The sequence below is a fragment of the Trichechus manatus genome, unplaced genomic scaffold (genome assembly GCF_000243295.1).
Source record: "Trichechus manatus latirostris isolate Lorelei unplaced genomic scaffold, TriManLat1.0 scaffold00051, whole genome shotgun sequence".
Classification (NCBI taxonomy): domain Eukaryota; kingdom Metazoa; phylum Chordata; class Mammalia; order Sirenia; family Trichechidae; genus Trichechus; species Trichechus manatus.
Window position 1 is genome coordinate 242,573 of NW_004443987.1, and position 11,970 is coordinate 254,542.

The 11,970-nt window shown below is 40.4% G+C and overlaps 1 pseudogene; it reads right to left on the reverse strand.

The window, feature by feature from the left end:
* Positions 1-210: 210 nt before the first annotated feature.
* LOC101342677 (protein ARMCX6-like) lies at positions 211-1,074 on the reverse strand (annotated as a pseudogene).
* Between the last annotated feature and the right edge of the window lie 10,896 nt (positions 1,075-11,970).

The following is an 11,970-nucleotide window of genomic DNA, read 5'->3' on the forward strand; positions in this document are numbered from 1 at the left end:
AAGTTACTTGAGTTCTGTGGGAACCCCTGCCTGGCCAGGGAGAGTGTGGTTTCTGATTTAGTAACTGTAACTTTCACCCAGTGATGCGGTGATTGGCTAAGGCTGGATCTTCCACAGCACCCACTGCAGGTTCCCTGAGTGAGAACACAGGTGAGTGTTCACCAAACGGGTTTTGGGTGGATTCAGTCCCTTTCTGTTTGGGATGGCCATTTAAGGGGTCAGAGTGTCCGGGAGAATCTCTCTGTTTCCGTTTCTGATAAAGAGGGGCATGAATAACAACAGCATGGGGGCCCTGAGCAACCCCCCCGCCAAGGCTGGCTTTTCACACAAACCCATTAGCGGTTTCAAAACCTGAGCCTTAGCACCTCTGATATCAAAGGAAGCTTCAAGTCTGAAACAGACTTGGCAATCATGTTATTAAAAGCTGTCATGCTTATTAACAAATTTAATCCTGCCTGCTGCAGAAATGAGTTGCAGCAACGAGACACAGTCTCGCGACACACTTGGTTGATGTACATCTCAGTCTGGCCCTGATTTTCAGCACTCACGTTCAAGTCACCCAGGGCACAGAAAACCTTCTCCTCAACAGTCAGGTCGGGAGTGGAGATCATGTTTCCAACAATGGAGAGGCTGGCCGAATGACTATCGATATTGTGGCTATGTGAAAAACCAGCATCCTTGGGCTGAGCAAACAACACTTTTACCTGAATGAAAGGACTCTTGGAGAGGTCAAGAACACAGCTGACATTTGTAATAAAATCTTAACCACCCCCAAAAAGTCATTATTTTCATTGTAGAAGAGGTAATTCTTATTTCTCAGGACCTTGTCCTCTTTGGGAGGATCTGCGTCCTTACCATCCTCATCTCCAGGGCTTTACTCTGCCTGTAGCCTTTATCTCAGACCCCAGCCCTTATCTGTCTTTACGTTGTGTCTGCAGTTCCCACTCTGGTTCTACCTTCATCAGGTTAGTGGATAAACACTAGCCCCTACCACTAGACCTGCTTTCACTAAGTCCCCAATCTGAGCACATCTATGACAAGTTACAGACGTGTCTCACTCCTTGAAAAAGCCATCTCGTTGTGGTGTCTTAGGAAGAGATTTGAACATTGTTTTTCAGGTCGCAATCTGCCCTAATTGCCATCCAGCTTGAACCTAGGGGCCATGCAAATACATAGAGCTTTGATTTGAGTCTCCCCAGATAGATGTGTCAATACACAGGATACAAGGTTATAAGCAGTCCTGGTAGTGTAATGCTTAAGTGTTTGGCTGCTCACCAAAATGTCGGCAGTTTGAATCCACCAGCCACTCCTTGGAAACCCTATAGGGAAGTTCTGCTCTCTCCTATAGGGTCGCTATGAGTTGGAATCGACTCAACAGCTACGGTTTGGTTTTGGTTTGGTTTTCTGATTTAAGGTCTTAATTTTCAAATGTTTTCTCCTCTGGTGTTTACCTTCCTCAGCCTCGTTCCCCAGAAGTACACCACTTGCTTTTTCCAGCACCAAATTGCCTCTGGACCCTGTACTATTCTGACTCTGAAACCTCCGTCCTCACCTGTTATCTCCAAGATATCACACCATGTGGAGTAGTTTCCTTCTTCCGTTGTCTACATTTATACTACAGATAGACAGACAAGAGATAATGTAGACTGGTGGATACACTGGCATGTAAGTCTCAGAGGAATCTAGCTTTCAAAGAGTTCCCATTTAGGTCCCAAGCATACCCCCTACCCTGCCCTCAAGCCTCTTTTCTCACCTTGCACCCTCTCTCACAAATGCCCATCTTTTCCATTCCCCTATTCCCCAGTCATTCTCTTGCACCCGCCCTCTCCCCCGCAATGCCGGCTTTTCTGCCCCACTCCCCTTTTCTGCCCTGTAGACACTAACACTGCTTTCTTAGGGCCAAAAAGAATTGGGATTAAGTAATGGTGTTCTGAAAACAGAACTGGAGTGTTTAAGAGCAAGTGGTTTTGCACTTGCCTCTACCACCCCCTTGTGACCAATTTGGGCTTCACATTTCCCTGAGGAAACCCACACTTGCTTCAGTCTTTTTTTTTTTAGGGAAATGAAACATATTTTTATTATTTTTTCTAACTATAAAAATACACATTTCACGTAAAACTTTCAAACAATATAAAAATAAATATAGTAAAAAGTGCGAGTTTCTCCATTATCCAGCCCCGGAGATAACTAGGAGCCCTGGTGGTACAGTGGTTGAAATACTCGACTGCTAACTGAAAGGTTGGCAGTTTGAACCCACCAGCCGCTCCATGGGAGAAAGGTGTGGCAGTTTGCTTCCGTAAAGATTTACCTCCTTGGAACCCCTATGTGACAGGGTACAGTGATTAAGTGATACAGCTGCTAACAAGAAAATGTCAGCAGTTCAAATCCACCAGCTGCTCCTTGGAAACCCTATGGGGGCAGTTCTACTCTATCCTCTAGGGTCACTATGGGTCAGAATCCACTCGACAGGAACGGATTTGGGGTTTTTTTTGAGTCTGGAGATAACCAAGGTGCTCCTAGACACCTTTATCTGCATACATACTATTCTTTTTATTACCAAAACACATTCATACCTTACAAAAATACTGTGCTACTTGTTTTTTGTCTCTTAACGTATCATCTTTTCTACCCAAATACATATACATCAAGCATAGTTGTTTTCACAAGTGCATAGCTTTTCATAGCACGGATGTATCATTTAGTTAACCATTTTCCTATTGACAGACATTTAGGTTATTGACATTTTTTTCACTAATACAAACTTTTTGGTGAATATCAACTCATAAACGTATATCTCACACACTTGTATGACTATTTTTCCAGATAAATTATTAGAAGTGTTGCTGTTAAAATGGCATCGTGATTTGGGGATAGCAAGCTGCGGCTGACCATGGCAACCCACAGTTCAGTAAATAAGTCTCCAAATCCAATGCACACGCCGTGGGACAGAACAAGGATGCAGCCCGGAAACAGGCAGCTGGGGCGGAAACAGCAAAGAGGCTCCTGACTTTGCCTGTGAAGAAATGCGTACAATCACCTGGGTGGCTGGGGGCACGTGTGGACTGTCAGTTCTGCCCTCAAGCCAGTCAGTGGTCCCCACCTGCATTCAAGCCTGGAGAGCCTTTTGTGTAATGTAGTTTGTGTAATTGTGCTTATGAGGAACCTGTACATAGACCAAGAGGCAGTCGTTCAAATAGAACAAGGGGATACTGCATGGTTTTAAGTCAGGAAAGGTGTGCGTCGGGGTTGTACCTTTTCACCATACTTATTCAATCTGTATGGTAAGCAAATAATCTGAGAAGCTGGACTATATGAAGCAATTAGGGCAGATTGCGACATGGAAAAGAATGTTCAAATATCTTCCTAGGACACCACAACTAGATGGCTTTTTTAAGGAGTGAGACGCATCTGTAACTTGTCATAGATGTGCTCAGATTGGGGACTTAGGGAAAGTAGGTCTAGTGGTAGAGGTTAGTGTTTCTCCACTAACCTGAAGAAGGTAGAACCAGAGTGGGAACTGCAGACACAAGGATGGCACAGGACCGGGTGGTGTCTCCTTCTGTTGTACATAGGGTTGCTGTGAGTCGGAACTGACTCGACAGCACCTATCAACAACAACAGCAACAGTGAAATGGCAGTGGATTTCATAGTGATCCCTTGGATCTGTTTATCTTCTCTGCTGTCCATGTACCTTAATTTGCCTGCCAGGCAACTGGAGATGATTCCATTGCTAGATATAAGACAGTCAGCCAAGGTAGTTTTTCCATGGTCAAGATGAGCCAAAACACAGATATTCCTGATGTTTGCAGTGTTTTTCTGGAATTGAATTATCTTATCCAAACTATTGCGCACCATGGTTACTTTTCCTGTGACCTCGCTGGCTGTCCCACCAGCCAGCTCTATCCCTCGGTGCCTGGCCACACCACATGTGTTGGAGACAAGGTGACCTCTCTTGCTTCAGTCTTTACCAAATAGGCTATAATTTTCTTTCTCTTCCTTTCTTTTGGAGCCCTGGTGGTGCAGTGGTTAAGTGTTTGACTGCTAACCAAAATGTCGGCAGTTTGAATCCACCAGCCGCTCCTTGGAAACCCTATGGGGCAGTTCTACTCTGTCCTGTAGGGTTGCTATGAGTCGGAATCGACTCAATGGCTTTGTTTCTTTTTTTTTTTTTTTTTTTTTTTTTTTTTTTTTTTTGTACTTTCTTTTGGGTTGTGCCACCCCCTAGAGACAGACAAGCAAATCAAAAGGTAAAAGTCAGTGACCATTTGGTGCTGGGTGGTAGGCCCCGGTTCACACCATTTACTTATTCAGGATTCTAGTTGTGAAAGATTTCCCACCTCTCACTCCTGGCTCCCCAGCAACAGCTCTCCCCACCGCCTCTAGGCATTATTTACAGAACTAAAATGAGCTGGTGGGCGGGGTGAGGTTGTAAGAAAAACTGACTCGGCTGCTTCAGGTTTCTCCCCCCTAGCCCCACCCTGACCCTAAGGCTCCCCCTACAGCGTTCACTCTCACAGGAACCTGCACACAACCAGAACAGTTTCTTCCTTCTTCTTCACTCCGTTATAAACACATCTTTCTGAGGTCAACAGGAAGCTGATAGCTAGACCAGAAAAACTTCATCTCTCCACAATTCTTGGTCACCTGAGATGCACATTGCATGGTCCCTAATTTTCCATCCTACCAGCAATGATCCAATAATGTGCCTGCCTTCCTTCCCCACCCCTTCCCCAGCACACCAGACCTGCTACTCATTTTTTTCTTTGCCAAAAAAAAAGCATTTACATCTTGTTGGAATTTGCTTTTCTCTGATTTCCAGGGAAGGAATATCTCTTTTCCTGGAGCAACTATTTCTACTTCTTCATCTTCTGCCAAGATACAAGGCAACAGCCCATCTCTTCACTTCCCCTCCCCTCAGCCAATAATATTAACCATTTTGCCTAGACCCATAAGAAAACAGATTTCATGAAATAAGGCAGGGAGAGAAAGAGATATTTCAATTATTTATTTCTTGCCTTTGCTTATTTTTCTTGAAAATACTGACTTTTAAGAAAAGATTGTATATGCTTTTATATGTATAAGGTATTGTCTGGAGTGATGTTTGCCAAAGTATCAGCACTGGTTATTTCTAAGAATATGATTTAAGGCAAAATACACCCTAGCTATAGTGTCAAATGTTAAGGTCAATGGGACATGGAGATGAACAGAGCTTCTTTTAGGTTAAAACCACCTGGCATTTACCTTGCTAAGTTCAGCACAGTCCAGGCTCCAAACCTTAATTTTGTCTTCAGACTAAAAATACACACAACTTTTGATCTTATACTCAACAGAGCTGAATAAATATGTTCACCAAAAGACACGTATAAGAATGTCCATAGCAACACTATTCATAATAGCCCCAACTGGAAACAACTCAAATATCCGTCAAGTAGAATGGATAAACAAATCATGATACATTCATGAATATAATCTATATAGCAATGAATGCTACACGTGCAACAGTGTGGATTAATCTCACAGAAAATGTTAACAAAAGAAGTCAGACACAAAGAATATATACTGTATGATTCCATTTATATAAAGTTTAAAAGCATTCAAAACTAACCTATGGTTTTAGAAGTCATCGTGGTTATCTTTGGGATAGGTTAGTGACTACATGTGGGCATGAAGGGAGTTTCCAAGTAATGTTTGGTTTTTTGCTCACTTTGTGAAAATAAATTGAGCTGAACACTTAGAATTTTCACTTTTCTGTATATGTGGTATACTTCAACAAAACATTACCAAAAAAAAAAACTGAGTAGTGTACTAGGGAAATAATAGATGGGTAAATGGAATCAATCTTCCTACCGATCTGGGGAAGTTAGGCAAAATATATTTTTTAATTTGCTTGAAGGCACTGGAGATCTAAAAAGATAGTGAAGAATAACTGGTTCAGAATAGGAGGGATTGGGGAGAGTTGACCTTAATTTTAGGGTCTCTTTTCTAAGGGTGCATATGTAGCTATTGAGGGTACTGCTGAGAGAATGAGAGGCTAGACAGAGATTGGAATCCAGATCTTGCCAAGAGGGGGTACCTGGTGAACCCCAATCTCTTTGGGTGTAGGCCCTGAAAGAGTTGTACCTCAGAGTCAGGATGAACCAGAGGTAGACAGGCTTTCATAAGGATTGCAGTTCAACTTTGAATAATCTCAATCATTGAAAATTTGGTCAAAGTAATTCCAGAGTGCTAGTGTCCCTAGGTGCCTAACAGACATAAATACAAATCCTCTTTTGGTTTTGATTCCTCTTTTGCAATCAACCTCAAATTATTTTAAAAGTTTTACAGAATACAATTATCTGGTACACAATAGAAACTAATCAACTATACAAGAAAACAAGTCAATATGAACAAAAGCCAGCAGAAATTATAGACAATAGAAAAAGAATTAATGAGGCTTCATATATTAGACTCATAAGGCAGTTTTAAAATAAATATGTTTACTATCTTTGAGGAGATGAAAAAATATTGAGAATTTCTGAAGAAAACTGGAAACTTTAAAAATAGAAAATGGAAATTCTAGAATTGAAAAATAGACTAACCTAAATTAACAACTGGATGGATGGATTTAACAGCAGTGTACACTAGATGAAGAGAGAATTATTGAACAGGAAGGTAGGTCAGAAGATACTATCCAGAATGAATCAGTAAGGGGTGAAAAATTAAGAGTGGGCAAGAGATAGAAAATACAGAGACATGTTAAACCTAACATATGTGTAGCTGAAATGCAGAAGAGGAGAGAATACTTGAGGTAGATGTGTATCTAAAGTAATAATAGTTGAGAACTTTCTGAATTTTTCAAAACATCAAGTCACAGATTTAAAAGGTCCTTAAACCTAAAGTAAGATAAATAAATAGAAAAATCACACCTGTACACATCATTTTAAAACTCCTATAAACCAAAGACAAAGAAAATATCTTAAATCAGCCAGGAAAAAAAACCTCAAATTACCTTCAAAGGAGCAACAATTAGATGGACAGGTGACTTTTCAACAGGAAAAAAAAAAAAACTGGAAATTAGTCAATGGAAGGGTATCTTTAAAGTGCTAAAAGAAAATTACCACCAACTTAGATTTATATGCCCATGGACAATATCCTTCAACCATAAAGGTGAAATAAAGAGATTCTTAGACAACTAAATACTGAAAAAATTCACTTGCAAACCCATACTAGAAGTTGTTCTTGTTGAGTGCTGTGAAGTTATTTTCAACTGATAGTGAAACCATGTGACAGAGTAGAACTGCCCCATAGGGTTTTCTAGGCTGTAATTTTTTGGGGAGCAGGTCACTAGGTCTTTCTCTCACAGAGCCACTGGGTGGGTTCAAACAGCCAACTTTTCAGCTAGCAGCTGAGTGCTTAACTGTTGCACCACCAGGGCTGCTTGTTCTTAAGGAACCATAAAAATTTATCTCAGAGAAGCATGAAAGAAAGGAAGAGCAAAATAAAGGTAAATATGTAGGTAGAATAAAATAATTATTGACTATATAAACAAATAATGTCTTGAAACATTAAAATACATAGAGAATTAGGGTATAAATATATAGAGAATTGAAATCCATGACAATAATGGCATATAAATTGAGATAAGGGTAAATGGAGTTAGTGTTCTAAGTCCTGTGAATTGTCTGAGAAGAGAGTAAAAGGACCAGTTAATAGTAGACTTTGATAAACCATGAATGTATGCTATAATTGCTATGGTAATCACTAAAACAATAATAAAATAGCATAACTTTCAAGCTGATAGAGGAAAAACTGAATAATAAGAAATAGTCAATAAATCCAAAAGAAGGCAAGAAAAGAAAGAAAATGGAATGTAGAATAGGTGGGTCAAACAGAAAGCACTGAGTAAGATAAGAGATTTAACTCCAAATGTATCAGAAATTACATTAAATAAAAAGATTAAATGCTTTAATTAAAACATAAAGATGGCAAAACTGGATTAAAAATAAAACCCAACCATAGATTGTTCACAAGAGACACATACTATGAAAACACTAACCAAAACAAAGCTGGCGAAGGTATATTAACATCAAATAAAATGGACTTAACTGAAAAAGCCTTACTAGCAATAAGAAGCATAAAGATATTCCATGAGGGAAAAAATGTATAATCCACCAGGAAGATATAACAATTCAAAATTTTTATGAATCTAACAACAAAGCTTCAAAATATGAAAGCAAAAATTGACAGAACTACAAGAAGTCAGAGGCTGGTCCCCAATCATAGTGGGAGATTTTAACAAACTTCTTTCAATAGTGACAGAAGAAGCAGATTAAAAAACAATAGGGATATAGAATATTTGAGCATGGTTAGCAAATGTAACCCAATTAGTTCAACCCCTGATTGATATAACACTACACTCAATAAGTACAAAAGACACATTCTTTCCAAAAGCAAATGGAATGTTTATAAAAGTTAATGTATACTGCGCCATATAACAAGTTTTAACAAACTTCAAAAGATTGAAATCACACAGAGTATGTTCTCTAACAATAGTGCAATTAAGTAGAAATCAATAACAAAAATATAACTAGAAAACTCCCATATTTTGGAAAATTAAGAAATACATTTCTAAATAAACCATGGGTCAAAGAGGAAATCACAGTTACAATTAGAAAATTTTTTAATGGAATGGTGACGAAAATATACCTATCAAAGTGGTAGAGGATAGTCTGCTTCCGATTATGATGGACTATTTATAGAAGATCAGTCCTTCCACTGAGAAGGACAAGAAAAGCTGAAAATAGTACAAAATAATTTCTTTAAAGACAATTGGAGAGCTATCAAAGCAGCCAGGAATTGAGAGGTCAAGACCTGGAGAGAAGGAAAACTCAGTGAGGTGAAACTGATATCTGACATTTAACATTTTCCCCTTGAGGCATTAGCCAGTTCAAAAACAGCATGGGAAGAGAGACTGAGGTAAAAAGAAATTGCTAAGAGGCAGGAAAGTTGAGTAGAGCTTTCAGAAGTTTTGCATCACCGCGGATTCAAAATCTAGAATTCAGGGCTATCAAAATAGCCAGGATTTGAGAGGCCAAGGTCCTGGAGAGAAGGGAACTACAAAGAAGTAAGGTCAACAGTCTGAGCTGATTTTTCCTTGATGAATTCACCAATTCTTAATAAGTGTACAGCTAGAAACAAAGAAGTCAAGTAGAAAGATGATTAAGAAGCTGGGAAGATAAGCAAAGTTATTGGAAGCCTCACAGCACTGGAAAGATAAAACTTGGACTTTGGGGCCTTTAAAGGTTGAGGGTTCTAATAAACACCCACATTGTCTATTAGAACCCCTGAAGGATTACATCGTAGGAATAAGGGTGAACTGAAATCTGACAAAGACTGAAATCCGACCTCAAATCAGTTCAGTCCTTGATTGATTTAAAGGCATTTACTACATTGTCTTCCCAAACTAAAGGAAATCCTCTCTGAATTAAAAAAAAAAATCTAGATACTCAAGAGTTTTTCATACACAATAGCCAGCATTCAAACAAAAGTTACTGCCATACCAAGAGACAAGACAACGAAACAAACAAACAAAAAAAACTAGAAGAAACAAGAGAAAAATAAAGACAATAGACCTACACGTGATTAAGCTATTGGAAGTATCAGGCATAGACTTTAAAATAACAGTTATTAATATGCTCAGAAAATAGGTGACAATATGATGGAGAATTTCACCCAATAACTGCTGTTTTTTTAAAAAAGGAATCAAATGGAAATTCTAAAACTAAGAAATATAGTAGTAACTTCCAGTTTCAGCCTCAACATGTAAAGAGTTTGGAAGTCATCATTCCCATCTTTAGAACAAGAAACATGGTGATGCTGTGGAAAACAGCTTGGCAGTTCCTAAAAAAGTTAAACATAGAATTAACATATGACCCAGCAATTCCACTCATAGTTATACACCCTTAAAGACTTGAAACAGGGACTCAAACAGAGACTTGTACACCAATGTTCACTGCAGCACTATTCACAATAGACAAAAAGTGGAAACAACTCAAATGTCCATCAATAGATGAATGGATAAACAAAATGTGGCATATGCATACAATGGAATATCATTCAGTCATAAAGAGAAATGAAGTTCTGATACATGCTACGACATGGATGAACTTTGAAAACATCATGCTAACTGAAACAAGTCAGACACAAAAGGACAAATATTGGATGATCCTGCTTATACAAAATATCTAGAATAGACCAATGCATAGAGACCAAAGTTTATAAGTGATTACCATGGGTAAGTGGGAGGGGGAAAGTTGAGGAGGTAATGTTTAAGGTGTACAGGTGGAAAAATTTGGAAAGAGATGATGGTGATGGTTGTATAACATGAACACAATTAATGTCACTGAATTGTATATGTGAAGAATACTGAAATGACAAATGTTTTGTTACATATGTATTTACCACAGTTAAAAAAAAATTGGACTGGAAAGTACAAGTAACACAGCTCTCTGAAAGTCCAATTAAGGAACAAAGAATAAATACATCATGGAGGCAGGTCCAAGATGGCGGAGTAGTCAGACTCTTCCTGTGGACCCTCTTACAACAAAGACCAGAAAAAACAAGCGAGTCAATTATATATGACAATCTAGGAGCCCTGAACATCTAAGGCAAACTTGAGGAATTGGACTGAGTGGCAGGGGGAGGGAGAGACGGCTCAGAAGCAGTGAGGAGTTGCCAGACCTGACCCAGTGAGAGCCTGAGCCCTACAGGCCTGATCAGCTCATGGGTGAGCGGTGAGGCAGGCAAGCAGCAGTACTTGGGAGGCGCGTATTCCAGACTGGGAGAGACCCGGTGCCGAGACTCTACTCAGCCACCCAGGACCACTAAGAAGCAGCCCATGATCGGCAAAAGATAAGTACTTGCGTACGGGCTACAGCATGGATCAAAAACACCCCCCTTAGGGAAAAACCTCCCTCCCATTTACCTCCCTGGTCCCTGATCTGCACTGGGTCCTGCACCAGCTTCAGCAATTGCCAAGTCCCCTGGGCCAGAAGTAGGATCTGTCACATGCCTGGAACCATTCTCCTGGCCTTGGAGAGTGAACAAATTAACAAACAGGGGGAAAAAATAAACTGCCGACTCCCCTAAGCCAGGAACTCAGGGTAAGCACAGCTCCTTTGCCTAGGCACAGGCATAAGAGATCCAGGGACTTTGAGTGCCTTTCCCCCTGCATAGACTTGAGTGGGCCTATTTCGATAGCATAGGCCCTCATTACCGACAGTACAAGAGGGTATATACCTGAAGTCTAACTTCAACTGTTTCAGCTGTGAAGTGGCAGGTTTGTGACATTTGACACTGCTCCGCCCATTAAACAGGGTCTTCACCCACCCACATCGGGGCCTGAGAACTGGTGGTTCCACCCATGCCACCTACCCACCTGTGATACGGGCCCAAGAATAAGAAGTGCCCCCCAGTCCTCACAGCCAACAGCATTGGGTGCTCATAGTCCAGCTGCAAAACCCACCCACCTACACGCTATTGAGAACAGGGACACGCCTTCCTCCTGGACACTCGGGGGCAGCCGTCAGCCCCCGCCTTGCTCAGAGTGTGTTGCTCTGCGGCAGCCAGATGCCTGTGCCTACACCCATCACCCATGACTGTTTAGGACTGTAGGTGAGAGTGTACACCACACAGTTGGTGGCTATCTACCTCGGCACCTGAGCTGAGTCCATACAGGAGGAGTGGGGGGACTCCTGAGCTCACATACCTAGTAACAGATCTAACCACCTGGTGACAGGACATTAGAGCTTTAAAGGTGCCAATAATCAAACTAGCTCACATGAGCAGCCTATTTGGGCATATCAAAACAAAACAAGAAGCTAGGACACAGTAAGCAAACATAAAATAAATAAATATAAAAACTTATTGATGGCTCGGAGACAACAGTCAATATCAAATCACATAAAGAGGCAATCCATGATGGCTTCAGCA